Here is a 17991-nt window from a genome sequence, read left to right as displayed (position 1 = left end):
CGCAGAGTTGATTGAAGAAATGATCAAAGCCCTTTAATTTTGGCCACATTGGAATAATTTCAGGGGACTTACAGGACTTAAGCCCATAAACTACTACAAATCTGGATAACATGTATAAATTAATTGTTTTCAAATATTGAATAACAGGTATCAGAGGACTGTAATTCCTTAAAAAAGAGAAGTAAACTAAGTGAACCCTATTATCTTACTGGCTCTCTCCCTTAATGCCCTCCCTTTTCAGACTCAAGTGAGAGGATGGGAACTCAAGCAGAGTTGAGAGAGATTAGACCCCAGAAAGGCAGAAGCACCTGGAACCGTGTACAAATACCAGAGAGGAAGATGCTACCCAGAGAAAGATGTAGAGAATTATGTATAGGATTGAATCTGTCACTGAGTAAAAAGACATACATAAGTAGTGTGGAATGTCTCAAGTCATAGCAAAGAATTATCAGAGAGCTGGAAACTGAACATTACTCAAAGTCTGGATAATACACAGAGCTTGGAATGTCTGAGTTACAACCAGCCATAATGAGAAGTCTTCAATAAACACCTGAAGCATTCAGTATGTACCTCTGAAATGTACATTCTTAGCAGGAAAACTAAACTAGCCCTAGTGTGAAAACTGCTGTAAATACTCTCCTGCCGCCTTTCATGTCCCATGTGAATTGCTCTCTCAGCTGACGCTAACTGAAAGCTGCAGCACTCAGCTTTAGTCAGAAGCAGTAGAGGCAAATGGACCACACATTGTTCAGCACAAATAACTCAAGTTATTTTCTTAGTGATACAGAATTCTTTAACGTAGTGTTTAATAGGTTAAAAAACCATGAAGCTGTGTATATATGGAAATAACATGGCATAAGACTAGTTACCTGTGGAAGGGTATTATTCATGTAGAGACCTTATGGTAGTTATATAAGACTTAAAACATGGGACATGTGAATGAATTGGGCTTTTATTTGATTTAAAAGACAGAAGCAGCACCAAAAATACAGTAGAAAAAAAGGGAAGGTAATAATAATTAGCTCATTTATTATACTTAAATTTGGAAAGTATCATAATGTATTCCAAATACATTATGCATATTGACTCCCTTAAGTCTAACAGCAATCTATAAAGTAAATATTTTTATTCTCATTTTAAACACATAAAATCTCTAGCACAGAGACACTAAGCAAATTGTCCAAAGTCACACAACTAATAAATGGCTTTATTAGTCCATTTTGCATTGCTGTAAAGGAATACTTGAGACTGGATAATTTATTTAAAAAAAAAAAAGATGTTTATTTAGCTCACAATTCTGAAGGCTATAGAAGCATTGCACTAGCATCTTCCTCTGTTGAGACCTCAGGAATCTTTTCCTTTTTTCCTTTTTTTTGTGGAAGGCAAAGGGGAGTCAGCATATCACATGACAAAAGAAGAAGCAAGATAGAGGGGGGAATGTACCAGTTCTTTTTTACAATCAGATCTGGCCATAACTAATAGAGCGAGAAGTTAGTACCAGGGAGAGCACTGAACCATTCATGATGGATCTGCCTCTAAGACTCAAACATTGCCCATCAGGGTCCAGCTCCAACACTGGGGATCACGTTTCAGCATGAGATTTGGAGGAGAAAAATATCCAAACTATATAAATGGCTAAGCAAGGAGTTGAACCCAGATAGTACAGCTTCAGAATTTGTGAACTTAAAAATGATGATAAATTGTTAAAAACAGTGAAGGATATCGTAAAAGAGGAAAACATGAGGCAAGCAGGTGGATCAACCATCAAAAGAGAATATGAACATATTTTTATTTGTATTAAGTTGTTAATAATTTATAGACAAAAAGGAATGAACATGTTTTTGTATTAAGTTGTTAATGAATAATTTGAAGATAAAAAGGGAATTCCTATAACATTTTGAAAAGAGATTAAATATGCTTTTGAATTTATCTTAAAATGTGTTTCATTTTTTTCCCCCTGTTTTACTAGATACTGTTCTAGGTTTTTTATTTATTTATTTATTTATTTATTTATAAAAAATTATTTAACTTTAGGTACATATTATATCTGGCATTTCTCCCTATCTCTCTCCATCCCCCCCCCACCCGCTTGCTGTCTCTCCACTACCCCCCCAACTTCTCCCAGTGTGTGATGCTCCCCTACCTGAGTCCACATGTTCTTATTGTTCAACACCTACCTATGGGTGAGAACATATGGTGTTTGGCTTTCTGTTCTTGTGTCAGTTTGCTGAGAATGATGGTTTCCAGACTCATCCAAATCCCTACAAAGGGCACAAACCAATCATTTTTTATGGCTGCATAGTATTCCATGGTGTATATGTACCACATTTTCTTTGTCCAGTCTATTATTGATGGGCATTTGGCTTGGTTCCAGTTCTTTGCTATTGTACACAGGGCTGCAATGAACATACGTGTGTATGTGTCTTTATAGTAGAACGATTTATAGTTCTTTGGGTATATGCCCAATAATGGGATTGCTGGGTCAAATGGAATTTCTATTTCTAGATCCTTGAGAAATTGCCACACTGTATTCCACAGTGGTTGAATTAATTTACACTCCCACCAACTGTGTAAGAGTGTTCCTATTTCTCCACATCCTCTCCAGCATCTGTTGTCTCCAGATTTTTTAATGATTGCCATTCCAACTGGCTTGAGATGATATCTCAATGTGGTTTTGATTTCCATTTCTCTAATGACCAGTGACGATAAGCATTTTTTCATATATTTGTCGGCCTTGTATATGTCTTCTTTTGAAACGTGTCTGTTCATATCCTTTGCCCACTTTTGAATGGGGTTGTTTGTTTTTTTCTTGTATATCTGTTTCAGTTCTTTGCAGATTCTGGTTATTATCCCTTCGTCAGATGGGTAGATGGCAAAAATTTTTTCCCATTCTGTTGGTTGCTGATTCTCTCTAATGATGGTTTCTTTTACTGTACAGAAGCTCTGATTTTTAATTAGATCCCATTTATCTGTATTGGTTTTTATTGCCATTGCTTTTGGTGTTTTAGTCATGAAGTCCTTGCCTATGCCTATGTCCTGGATGCTTTTGCCTACATTTTCTTCTAGTGTTTTTATGGTGTTAGGTTTTAGGTTTAAATATTTAATCCATATGGAGTTAAATTTAGTGTAAGGTGACAGGTAGGGGTCCAGTTTCTGCTTTCTGCACATTGCTAGCCAGTTTTCCCAACACAATTTATTAAACATGGAGTCCTTTCTCCATGGCTTGTTTTTGTCAGGTTTGTCAAAGATCAGACGGTTGTAGATGTGTGGTGTTTCTTCTGGGGCCTCTGTTCTGTTCCATTGGTCTATGTCTCTGCTTTGGTACCAGTACCATGCTGTTTTGATTACTGTAGCCTTGTAGTATAGTTTGAAGTCCGGCAGTATGATGCCTCCAGCTTTGTTCTTTTTGCTTATGATTGTCTTGGTAATGCAGGCTCTCTTGTGATTCCATATGAAGTTTAAAGTGATTTTTTCCAGTTCTGTGAAGAAGGTCATTGGTAGCTTGATGAGGATAGCATTGAATCTATAGATTACTTTGGGAAGTATGGCCATTTTCATGATATTAATTCTTCCTAACCATGAGCATGGAATGTTTTTTCATCTGTTTGTGTTCTCTCTTATTTCCTTGAGGAGTGGTCTGTAGTTCTCCTTGAAGAGGTCCTTTACATCCTTTGTTAGTTGTATTCCTAGATGTTTTATTCTCTTTGTAGCAAATGCAAATGGTAGTTTGCTCATGATAAGGCTCTCTGTCTGTTTCTAATGATGAAATTATAGGTTGGCCATTAGTGTTTCACAGCAATAGGAAATTTGGAAGGTATCATAATTGTTTAAGTACATGTAAGATTCAGCAGTGAGAATATTTTGGCATTATGTTCTTTAGGAAGAAGGAACACTGTTTAAATATCCATTAAATACTTAGGCATATGCATCTTTGAACTTCTGTCCTAATCTTGCTGACTGGAATCGATTCCCTATCCCTGGACTTAAAATTGACCTCAAATCAGCTACCCCTTCACTAAGCCTTTCCTTTTCTATTCAATAGATTCAGCCATTCTCTTGATTAAAGTGTAATTGACATAAAAAATTTATACAGTTTTATGTGTTTGGGGATAAGCACGCACCTATTAAAATATCATCCCAAGTTTTGCCATAAACACATTCATAATCTCCAGAAGTATTTTTATTCCTTTTTTATTGTGTTATAAAAACGCTTACCATAATATCTATTCTTTTAGCAAAATTTTAAGTATACTTGTAGTATTGTTAACCGTAGGCATTTGTGTACTGTACAATAGTAGATCCCTTGGATTTTATTCACCTTGAAAAGCCAGAACTGTGTACTCTAATATCTCCTGTTTCTTCTGAGTTTTCACAGTAAGTACTTTGCTCACATCTCTGTGTTAGTGCGTATCATTATACTGATATTATTTTTAAATGTGTGCAATTGATGCTGTGGTGTACTACCCTAGTATCCCTTTAGGACTGAGACATTCATTCTCACAGTTGCAGAAATATTTGCTTGTTGACAACTTGCAACTGTGTCCCTCTCTGAGAATTGCTCTCAGCGGAAAGGAACTGCCTTGCCCTCTCCCCGAGGGAATCCTACATCTAATAACTGTTTGATGCAGAAGTACAAAGGCCTGGCCCATTGGCTCCAATTGGGTATAACTCTGAAGGGGCATTGAAGCTTCAGAACTCCCTGGGGGATTAACTGAGTTTGCTGTTGCAACTGCACTATACTGTAGTTCAGTGTCACCTTCTGCACAATGCTGCTTCATAGCTCTAACAAGAGCATTCTCTGAGAAATCTGATACATACAAATCTAAGGTAGCCTAAAGAAACTGATCTTAGCCATATGTCTGTTTTTACCATTAGGCTCTGTTATTGATATGAAAAGATAATTTTCATTGTTCCATGGAATAACTCATATCTAGCTAACAATTATTGGGTGCTTGCTATGGCTCAGGCATTAAAAACTATAATTCTTCATAATGATTCTTAAGTTAGGTAATACCATATTTCAATGATGTTAAAACCCACTAATTGTATAATGATTTATCAATATGTAACAGCTATTAGAGATGAGAGTGGAGCAATTATATAACATATCACAGCACATAATCCTTATAAACATATTACAGTATTATACTTTAGTTCTTTTTTTTTTTTTTACATATAATGCTTCTCTATGGTCAATATAAAGAATCTTCTGAATATGCTCACCTCTTAGAAATCATCAGTATACACTTATATTCATAATTCAGCCTTATAACTTTGACTGATTTGGCATTCAAATTATCACCAAAACTCAAAATTACATCTAAAACACAGGGGATTTCTAATACATTTTCTATATTGTGAGAGTAATACAAGGGATTCCTTAATTAAAATTATACTTTCCTAAAATTTAAACAGTGTTTCTGAAAAGTTAGCAGGAAATTTAACAGATAGGTATGCAGCAACTCAAGGATAGTTTATTGTAATGCTTAAATCAACCGTTACAACCTCTTAAGTTTGAAAATTATATTTCAGGTGTTCTGCCCATTTTTGCTCTAATTATGTGACTTGCCATGTAATATTTATTACATGGACATCAAAACACACAAGGACATCTCATTTCAGTGCTAAATTATTGTGTTATCATTTTCAGGATATTTAAAATAATATTTAGGAATTTAAATTTATGTAAAACTTGTTTTGGTAATATGCACTGATATCAATGTAAATAAGTAAAATGAAATAGCAATTGGATGAACAGGTACTTTCTATGTTTGATTGTTTGCACACATGTGAGCAATAGCCAATAAAGCAAAATTGAGACAAAATGTCAAGTGTCACCTACTCTGACAGATGTGTTTCAACATTCAATTGACATCACTGTTAGATGCATCTTGATTTCAAAAAATTAAAATGTGAACATATTTTATCTGGTGAAATGGGGCATTGTTAGGAGGAGATTCAAGTTTACAGAGTTTAAGTAAACCGAAATCACAAAGTTAGTGAATGGCAAAGCTGACATTTTGAATACACCAGTCTGATCCTGGTGTCAGTGTTCTAAACTCCTCTGAAAACTTATATTGGATCAATGAATAAATAAGTACATTGATAAATTAATATAAACTTGATAGATTCAAGATAAAATACCATCTTACATATTTCAGAGCAATCTGTTTTGTTGTTTAAATTCAACTCCCCGTAATATTAAAAGAAAAATGGAATCTTGAAAAACTAGATAATTGACAGTAGTTCGTTGACATAAAGAAGAGAACCAAAGGTGATATGTTAAAGATAGCATTTGAGACATTGAGAAATATGGTCTGAACCAAGAGAAATTTGGCAGGCTAAATGGAATTTTGTGGAATAAGAAATATTGAGATCTATTTGCAAGTCTGTGTATATTTTTTCTAAACTATGAAAATTAGCATATTCATTCAGTAACTTTGTAGGTCAGGTAATTTTATAAGTATTTTTAAAAACATTGGTCATATCTAAAAGAAAGAATAAAAAATCATCAGGGACTTATACTAATAACCTCTGGGAATTTAAAAGTTAGCTATTTTAGCAAGAAACACACGGACAAGAGTCCTTAGGCAATGACTTGTTTCAAACTGTGGCAGATTATATTGCTAGCATTAATCAGGCATGTGCATCACCATGTCTATACAACTGCTTAAGGCTATACGGCTTTATTTAGAAAGTATATATGTGCATTTAGTTGGTAGATGTATGTGTGTGTGTGTGTGTGTGTGTGTGTGTGTGTGTGTCTGTGTGTGTATTTTAAGTGCCTATAACTAAAGGAACATAGTCTTTTAGTAGAATTGTTTTTGTTTCTTTTTTTTTTTTTTTTTTTTTTTAGTGTTCATCATTTTTCTTTTTCTTTTTTTTTAATTTTTTTTAACATGAATTTTACTAGTGATTTTTAAAAACAAGATATGGTTTTATGATTCCCAAGAGTACAGTGAAATTAGTTTTGTAATCTTTTCCAAATCTATTCATAAACTTTGGATTCTAAATCAATCTAAACATTTTTCAGATAAGACCTCTTGATACTATTTATCAAAGAATTGAATTGTCATGAATATTACACAGGAACCATATGTTTCTTTGGAGTAAGAAATGATGTTAAATGTATTATACTGAGAAAAAAATATATATGTGGATATCATTATTTACCCTAATGCATATTTTTAATTTGAACAGGTTAAAATATCAACTCAAACCAGTACTGTTTTTTATAACTGCAAGCAAATTAATTTAGTAAAGTATAAAATAAAAAAGTCAATAAAACAAAATCACTTCCCTCTTCAGGTTTTAACAGGAGACACTCACTCTGTGAAATATGAGAGCTACCTGATTTGATTCTGTATTCCTAAACCTATCTAGTATCTGTGGGATTTTAGGAGATAGTTTAGTGAGCAGACAAGTGCAAACTAGTGGGTAAGTTAAAGCAAATCATTTTAGCTGAACTTGGATGAGGAGGAAAAACTAACAGATTTAAAAATTTTAAATAATGATTTAAATTCCATTTTATTTTGTCAGAAATTTCCATAGTGTAAAATTAATATTTGTAAACAAATCCTAAATCAATAAATTTTAATCAGTTTGCTCTTTAGAAATAAGGGGAATATGACTCACTGAAGGTTGTATTGAGGGCTTGCTATCTGCTACTCCTTTATGTGATGAGGAAAAAGGCTGCCTGTCTGTGCTTAATCATCATGTCATACAACTGAGGAAAATATCATCACATCATCACCATCATTACCATAATCATCAACCTAACAATCACTCCACAAAAGAGAATTTCCGAAAGTCTGTACGGCTACTCTCAATATCAAATAATAATTTGCAGAAGCCTAAGAAAGTATCTTGAATATTTCAACTTTATACTTTTTAAAGGCTGAATTATAGATGTAATGAAAATTTTTTTCAACATTACCTAGGTCCACAAATAGCCTCACTGCCCAGGAAAACACCAAGGTTATTGTAGAGTCCAAATGTAGTATAATTGCATGAGAAAGTATTATTATAATAACTGGAAAACATAAGATGTCTGAATATTGATCAATACACATCTGTATAACTCATTGTCAGAATAATTTAAAATAGGAGTTAGATATCTATTTTCCCTAGGTTTATTGAGATAAAATTGACAAAGATAATAATGCTATATTTTCACCATACAAATGTCTTGATTTTAAGTTAGGTCCAAAAGATCAGGAATGTTCCATCAGAAGAAATTATAACTGATTAATATTTCATCATTGCCAAAGCATACCTTGCCAAATATCTTTGATTTATATTTGAGTTTTGAAATATGTTTGCATATCCATAAGCTGAGTTTTAGGTACATAACTTTTTCAAAAACTCTATCAAAGGAAAGCATAAAACAAAGTCAAGTTAAAGATTATTATAGTTACTTGAAACTGTTTTTTAAAGGACATGGGTGATGTGTATTTGTGGGCAATTATTTCATAGCTGCTTTAATGCCAATAGCTATAACCAATCTCTTTTGTTTATGGAATAAAAACAGCATGAAAGAACAAAATAATCAGAATTATTATATAACAACATGTCCTATATAAGCAGTATGAAAAAAGCAGTGAAAGTTTATTGCTTATACAGATTAAATTAATTAATTATTTAATTAGCTGTTACCACCATATGGGAAATATAATGGCAAGAAGCCCAGACAATGTTAAGAAAGAGAATAATCAAATTCATTTGAATTAAAATTCGTTGTACCCTAACATTTTCCTGTATCTTCAGCATAGTACAAAAAAATAACAAATATTTTTGTATTTATTACAACACTTAGATATATTTCTCTAAAGACATAAGAATGTAGTACACAGATGTAACAGATTCTTTAAGAGACAAGAATGCATTTAGAAGCAGCAATAGTTCCTGTATTTATTTTTATTTATTTTTTGTCTCAATGATTTTGTGGGTACAAGTGATTTTTTATTACATAGATGAATTACATATTGGTGAAGTCTGAGATTTTAGTGCAACTGTTACCCTAGTAGTGTATATTGTTCCCAATATGCAGAGAAAGCTTGTGCAGGGAAACTGCTATTTTTAAAACCATCAGCTCTCGTGAGGCCCATTCAATATCGCAAGAACAGCAGGGAAAGACCCACTCCCATGATTCAGTCATCTCCCACCAGGTCTCTCCCACAACACGTGAGATTATGGCAGCTACAAGATGACATTTGGGTGGGGACCTTTCCTCCAAGTCCCCAAAGTCCATTGTATCATTCTTATGTCTTTGCATCTTCATAGTTTAGTTCCACTTATGAGTGAGAATATACAGTGTTTGGTTTTTCATTCCTGAGTTACTTCACTTAGAATAATAGTCTCCTATCCAGTTTGCTGAGAATGCCATAAATTTCTTTCTTTCTATGGCTGAGTAGTATTCCATTGTCTATACACACCACAATTTCTGTATCTACTCATCGATTTATGGGCATTTGGGTTGGTCCCATATTTTTGCAATTACAAATTGTGCTGCCATAAACATGCATGTACAACTATCATTTTTGTATAATGACTTCTTTTCCTGTGGGTAATGGGATTGCTGGATCAAATGGTATAGTTCTACTTTTAGTTCTTTAAGGATTATGTACACTGTTTCCATAGTGGTTGTACTAGTTTACATTCCTCCCAGCAGTGTTCTCTTTTCAGTGCATCCATGCCAACATCTAGTTTTTTTTTTTTTTTTTTTTTTTTTTTTTAACAGCCATTCTTGCAGGAGTAAAGTGGTATCACATAGTGGTTTTAATTTGCATTTCCCTGAATATTAGTCATGTTGAGTGTTTCTTCATATATTTGTTGGCCATTTGGTGTATCTTTTTTCGCGAATTGTCTACTCATATCCTTAGCTCTCTTTTTAATGGGATTGTTTTCTTCTTGCTAATTTGTTTGTCCACTTTTTAATACAGTTTTCTTCTTGTTGAATTGTTTGAGTTCCTTGTAAATAAGTATATTTGCATTGTGGTAAAACAGATCTCCTAAACATTTTTATCTTGCAAATTTAAAACTCTAAATCCATTAAACACCAACTCCCTTTCATTCCCTCCTCCCAAATATAACCACCATTGTGCTTTTGTCTCGATAAATTTGACTTAGAGAATCATATAAAGTGGAGCCATACTTTATATTTAATGTCTGAATTATTTCACTTAGCATAATGCTCTCAAGGTTCATTCATGCATAGTATGTGAAAAAATTGTTTGTACAGACTCCAACTTATGTTTTTTGACATTATATTGGCAGAAGTGTTATACTCTTTATAGACACTATACTACTATCAAGATTGAACCATGAAGGAATTCAAAACCTGGAGAGACCAATAACAAGTAATTAGATTGAAGCTGAAATAAAAAGTCTCTCAGTAACAAAAATCCCAAGACCTAATGGCTTCATTTATTAATTCCACCAAATATTTAATGAAACAATACTAATTCTACTCAAACTATTCAGAAAAATAAGAGAAAATACTTCCAAATTCATTCCATTAAGGCACTATTATCCTGATAACCAAAACCAGAGACACATTTAAAAAAATGCTATCCCCATCAAGCTGCCATTGACTTTCTTCATGGAAATGGAAAAAAATAACTTTAAACTTCATCTGGAACCAAAAGAGAGCCTGCATAGCCAAGGAAATCCTAAACAAAAAAAAAAAAAAAAAAGGAAAAGAAAAAAGAAAGAAACAAAGCTGGAGGCATAACACTACCTGACTTCAAACTATACTACAAGGCTACAGTAAAAAAAAAAAAAAAAAAAAAAAAAAAAAAAAAAAAAAAGCATGGTACTTGTACCAAAACAGAGATATAGACCAATGGAAAAGAACAGAGACCTCACAAATAATGCCACACATCTACAACCATCTGATCTTTGACAAACCTGACAAAAAAAAAAGCAATGGGGAAAGCATTCCCTATTCAAAATGGTGTTGGGAGAACTGGCTAGCCATGTGCAGAAAGCTGAAACTGGATCCCTTTCTCACACCTTATACAAAAATTAACTCCAGATAGATTAAACCACCATTCTCAGCAAACTGATGCAAGAGCAGAAAACCAAACACTGCATGTTCTCACTCATAAGTGGGTGTTGAACAATGAGAATACATGGACACAGGGAGGGGAACATTACATATTGGGGGCTGTTTGTGGGTGGGGGTCTATGGGAGGGATAGCAGGGGGTAGGGGGATTGGGGAAGGATAACATTAGGAGAAAATACCTAATGTAGGTGATGGGGATGGATGCAGCAAATCACCATGGCATGTGTATACCTATGTAACAATCCTGCACAATATGCACCTGTACCTCACAAGTTAAAGTATAATAATTTAAAAAGTCAGAGGGAAATCTCGATCTTCTCAGTCCTTTTCTGAGCATTTATTCTGTGTTAGGCTGGTGCATTGCTTTCTAACTTCCTCCGTATATGTAGGCACTTTTTAAATAACCTAATTTCCCAAAGAAAAGTCTCTCCATAGTTTATCCTCCAGGATTTCAGTGACCTTGTAATCTTTTGCCCTAGCCAGCCGCTGGATGTTTCTTCACCTTATGTTGGTTTTGAGGAATGTTTCACTCTTTTCTGCTCTTAGTGAGTTTCAGGTTAGCCAACACAAGCCAAGTGCTTGCAGCAGTCCTTCAAGTAGCCCTGAGAATTTAGATCAGATAAGCATAGTTCTTTGAGAATAAATTCTGCTCTGCTCCTCCTGGAACCAGATACCAGTGTCCCATACTAGGGACACAGGCTACCATCTTCATGACTGCTATTGTGCCAGAAGGCAGGGTGGCCAGGGCTGGCAGGAGAGACAAGGGAAAGTAAAAATGCCACAACCCTTTCGTAATGCTTTCAAGTTGCATTTTGCTTGATTAAGCATTCTCTTCATTGCTATATACTATAGTTCCGACAAAGTTGATTCTGGGAGATTTTGCTTCAAATTTTCATCTTTCTGTGAAAAAACGGATTCTTGGACTTCTTTATTCTGCCATTTTTGCTGATATCTGATTTATGTATTTTAAATACATATGTTCTATTTGCAGTGGATCTGTGATTACACAAACGCTCCCACCATAACCATGATACTTCATTCTCAGCTGTTGAGGTGTTTACTGCAGATGAGCCAGACTTAAATCCCTTCCTCAGAACTTCCCTCAGCTAAAGTTCAGTATCTTTTTTACGTTTATACCTTACTAGGGGTTGGTTATATTTAATGATTGGTCAGTAAAAATGGACAGAAACTTGACTCTTTTGCCAAGGCATCTGACAATACAGAAATCCAGGAAAACTGAGAATATACCATGCCTTCAAATTCTTATGGGATTGTTGAGCTTTTCTTACCCTTTTACTGATATTGTTCACTTCCCAATAACTTTTGCGCTAAAACTAAGTCTCAGATGCTATTTCCTGGCACATAGTAGATAAAGCATTCAAACGTAAAAATACCTGAGGAAAATAAATTTACTTTGTGTTAATTTTCACATTTTGCATACCTCTTTGCGTCTAGCCATTATCAATTATTTTTCTAACTTCTTACAAAAAAAATAATGTTTAACAAAAATTAGGCTAGTTATCAAGTTTTATTGTTTATATGATTTACATTTTTTTCTTATTAAAAATCAGAGATCTACCTGTATGTATTCTTTATAAATTTATTTCAGAATTTTTCAATGATAATGGATACATGCTGTTCTCATCATAGTGAGTTCTTAAGCGATCTGGTTGTTTAAAAGTGTGTAGCACCTCTGCCCTTGCTCCTCCTCCCACTATGTGAGACACCTTGCTCTCCTTTCACCTTCTGCTATGAATGGAAGCTTCCTGAGGCCTCCCCAGAAGGAGAAGCTGCTATGTTTCCTGTACAGCATGTAAAACTGTGAGCCAATTAAATCTCTTTTCTTTATAAATTACCCAGTCTCAGGTATTTCTTTACAGCAATGTGGGAATGAGCTAATACACAGGTCATGTTATATAGCCTACATTTTGTCATTACAAGTCTGTAACACCTTTGCTCTCTCCAAACACAGAGAGATCTCTTGATTTTTCCAGCAAATTCCTATAAATACACCACATTCCAAAAACTCATGTCATCTTTGAAAACAATCTTTTCATTTTAGAATGGTTTTAAACTTATGGAGAATTTGTGACAGTAGTACAGAGAATTACCACATAGCCTACCACCAGTTTTACCTCTTAATGTGTAATATTAGTATGGTGTATTTTTTAAAACTAATGGAACCCAATATTGATACACTATTATTAACTAAAGTTTATATTTTATTCAGAATTCTGTAGTTTCTTCCTATTGTCTTTTCTGTTCTAGAATCCCATCAAAGATACCACTGGAATTTAAGCATTATTTCTTAGGCTCCTCTTGTCTGTGATAGTTTCTGAGACTCCTTATTTTTAAAGACCTTGACAGTTTTCAGGAGTAATGGGCAGGTATTTTGTAGAATGTCTTTTGGTTGGGATTTGTTGGATGTTTCTCTAATGATTAGATGGAGATTATGTGGTTTTAGAAGGAAGACCACAGAGCTAAAGTGCCAGTCTCTTCATATCACATAAAGGGTATATACCATAAACATGACATATCAGTGTTGATATTAACTTTGATCATCTTGCTTGAGGTAGAATTTGGCAGGTTTCTCTACAGTAAAGCTACACTTTTTCTCTTTTTCCATGTTGTATTCTTTGGAAGGAAATCACTCTAGGAACTCACACATAAAGAGAAAAAACTATGTTGCTCTTGTGGAAGATCTACATGAATTATTTGAAATTCTTCATAAGACAGTTGCCAAATTACCCCCCCCTTATTTATTAATGTAATTATTTTTGTATAACTGAATTCAAGGGTATAGAATCTATACTTTAAATTATGATGTGGTACTAAGTTATTTTGTGGCTCAAATTTTTCCAACTTTAGCCATTGGGATTCCTTCAACTGGAAATTAGATTATGTATTTCTTTGCCTACTCATCATTGTGATCATTGTGGGTGTTACCTTGTTGGTTTGTTGCTTTTATTTTTTTAAAGTGCTTTCTCACTCTCTGGAATTATGATTCTCCAGACTCATCTTGTACATTTATTGTCATAGTTCTAGAATCAGAATTTCTTCAAAGTACCCTTGTTTCTTTCAATAAAGTATGCTATTAAAAACTAAGATCTAGGTACTAGTTGTGCTTGATACTACTAGGGTGTTATTAATTCTAGATCTCACAACACATCCAGGGGATAATATGTGTGAATACTATGTGTTAAGAGATCTAGAAGCAGCATTTTACTAGCATATATGTATGTGTGTGTGTGTGTGTGTGCATGTGTGTGTGTGTGTATATATAGATATATGTTAGTAAAATATTGTATTATATATGTATATATATTAGTGAAAAGTAAAAATGCCATGATGCTTTCCTAATGTTTTCAAGTTGCATTTTGCTTGATTAAGCATTCTCTTGGTTGCTTTATATTATTTACTATAGTTCTGGCAAAGTTGATTCTGACAGTTTTAACTTCAATTTTTTCATCTTTCTGTGGAAATTGAGAACTTTGGACTTCTTTACTATGCCATTTTTGCTGATATCTGATTTACATATTTTAAATATATATGCTCTATTTGTAGTGGATCTGTTGTATATGTATATACACAGGTTAATATTCACACATATTATCTACTCGATGTGTTTCAAAATCTAAAAGCAACAACACCCTAGCAGTATCAAGCACATGTATAATATATATATATACACATATATATACACATATATACACATATATATTATATATACACATATATAAAATATATACATATTATATATATAGTGTAAATATTTCTACATGCTACCATCTGCACCTATATTAAACTAAAAATGGGTTTGATGCAATTAATGCTGATTCCTTGCCACCTAGATATTCTAGCTTTCTTTCCTTATTTATCTGTAAACTCTAAATACAACAGTGCGAAAACTGGCTCCCACCATTTTCTGTACATTTTCTAAATTGTTCAGTTTCAGTGAACTTGTATTGTGGTTTCAGAGTTGTCTACCCACAACACATGAGAAACAATTTTATCAACTAGAGTACAGTCCTTATATACAGTTGCTTTTGAATTTAGTTTTACAGATTAGACTCATTTTCAAAGTTACTTACATCAGAACTTGATTTCTCTACCTCATTCAGTGTGGTGTTTAATAACTGTCATACATTTAGATTTTCCTTCACATTTATATCTGATTTGGGGGTTTCCAAATGTAAATGATTTTTTTTTTTAATTTGCAAAAATTAAACTATATTCTTTATGTTATGTCTATGGGATTTGGCAAAAAATTAAAGTTTTAAATGTACCATATCAATACTATAGACAATAGTTTCACTACCCTAAGGAGCTCCCATATACTTCAACGATTCAACCATTGCCCTTTCCCCTAAACTGGCAAACACAATTTTTATGTTCTCTATAAGTGTCATCTTCTCCAGGATGTCATATTATTGGAATCATAAAATATTTAGCAACTTCAGGCTTTTTTCTTGCAATTAAGCATATACATTTAAAAATTATCCATAGCTTCTGCACAGCAAAAGAAATAATCAGCAGAGTAAACAGACAACCAACAGAGTGGGAGAAGGTCTTTTCAATCTATACATCCAAAGGACTAATATTCAAAATCTATAAGGAACACACAAAAAATCAGCAAGAAAAACAAAACAATCTCATAAAAACGTTGGTTGAGGACATGAATAGACAATTCTCAAAAGAAGATAAACAAATAGCCAACAAACAAAAAATGCTCAACATCACCAGTTATCAGGGAATCAAAACCATGATGCGATGCCACCTCACTCCTACAAGAGTGGTCATAATAAAAGATAAAAATAAAACAGTTTTTGGCATGGATGTGGTGAAAAGGGAATACTTAAACACTGCTGGTGGAATGTAAACTAGCACAACCACTATGGAGATTCCTTAAAGAACTAAAAGTAGATCTATCATTTGATTCAGCAATCCTACTCTTGGGTATCTACTCAGAGGAAAAGCAGTCATATAAAAAGATACTTGAAGATGCATATTTATAGCAGCACAATTTTTAAAAATGTTACATATATATTTATTGTACCTAGGGTACATGTGCAGATCATGCAGAATTGTTGCATAGGTATATACATGGCAATGTGGTTTGCTGCCTTCATCCCCCTGTCACCTATATCTTTCTCTTTAGTCCATTGATTTGGTGGATTACATTGTTTGATTTTCAAAGGGTTTCAGCCTTGCATACCTGGAATAAATCCAACTTTATGATGTATCATGGTGTATAATTATTTTTATAATGTAAAGGCTTCAGTTTGCTAATATTTTGTTGATATTTTTACATCTGTCATTATGAGAGATATTGGTGTGTGGTTTTCCTTCTTGTATTGTTTTGTACTAGAGTAATAGTAACCTCAATGAATGAGTTAGAAAGTATTCTTTATTTTTTGCATAATTTGACATACTTTCTTCTTCATATATTTGATATAATATATCAGATGAAACTTTCTGGACCTTGTGTATTTTTTAGGGAAGTTGATAATTATTAACTTAATTTCTTCAATAGATAGATATAAGACTCTCTAGGTTATCTGTTTCCCCTTGTGTGATTTTTGGTATTTATGTCTTTCGAGGAATTGGTTCATTTCAATTGAGTAATCAAATACTGGGCATAGAGATTTTCATAGTATTCTATTCTTTTTCTTATATCCATAAGATTAGAGAACATGGTTTGTATGATTTCTATTTCTACTAATGTGTGCTTTATGGCCCAGAATGTAGCCTATTTTGGGTAAATGGTCTGAGCTTGAGAAACATACATTTAATGCTGTTGTTGCATGAAATAACTTATAAATATTGATTGGATAAAATTGATTTGAGTGCTCTTCAGGTCAATTATACCCCACTTATTTTTTTTGCTCTTGATTTATCAATTATGGAGAGAAAAGAGTTAAAGTATACAAATATAATTGTGGGTTTTTCTTTTTTATTTTTCTTGTTTTTAGCTTTAAGATTTTGGTTCACATATTTGGAGGATCTGTGTCTAGATGCACACATATTTTGGCTATGAACAAAAGTTTCCTGAAAAGGAATTTAGAGAACAGAGACTTTATTTTAGTAAACAATTTGCAAACCAGAGAGACACAGTTTTTGGTGTAAAACGAAAGTGTGTTCCAGTGAACAAAGAGTTTGTCTTTCATACAGAAAGTTCCAGCATAGCTTCTTATATGCAAATGAAAGATTCAAACTTGTTTAGTTCTGATTGGCTGAAAGTTTTGAGCTCTGAGTTGTTGATGTTTGCTGAGTTCTGATTGATCAATGTCTGTCATAGCTTATTGGTTTGTTCAGGTGGCATAAATATGAACAGCCAGCTATGAAAATCCCAAAGGTAAGGAGGCATGTGGGTTCTCTATGAACTCAGAACTCTTGTCAACAAATGGTCATTTGCCTGTCATTTGATTTCAGTTCTGGTTAGCCACTCAGAATACATCTTGAGGGATTGAGGAACTGTCTCTTTCAGGATTCACACTATTGAAGTTTTAAAAATATTAGTTTTAACTTGCTAAGTCTCTTTCTACAGTCCTTTACTTTGAACCTTCCTGACTCTGTATGTTAAAAGTGGGGTTGTGATACATAACATATAGTTGAGTCTTGTTTTTTAATCCACTCTGACAATCATTGTTATTTTATTGATATTTTTAGACAATTCATCTTTAAAGGAATTGTTGATATATTTAAAGCAATGTTAACAATGTGTTTTCCATTCATTACTAGAGATTTTGTTTATTTTCATACTTTCTCCAAATTTAATGAAACCTTTTATATAATCTCATATTATCTTTTAGTTTATCAATTATACATATTTTATAAATATTTTAATGGTTGTAATATAATTTATTGTAGATTTTAGCTAATCTATTTTAAAATAACACTATAAAATATTTTGTTTTACCTTCAT

The sequence above is a fragment of the Saimiri boliviensis genome, chromosome 3 (genome assembly GCF_048565385.1).
Source record: "Saimiri boliviensis isolate mSaiBol1 chromosome 3, mSaiBol1.pri, whole genome shotgun sequence".
In the NCBI taxonomy this organism is placed as follows: domain Eukaryota; kingdom Metazoa; phylum Chordata; class Mammalia; order Primates; family Cebidae; genus Saimiri; species Saimiri boliviensis.
The sequence above is the reverse complement of the archived record's forward strand: the minus strand, read 5'-3'. Positions refer to the sequence as shown.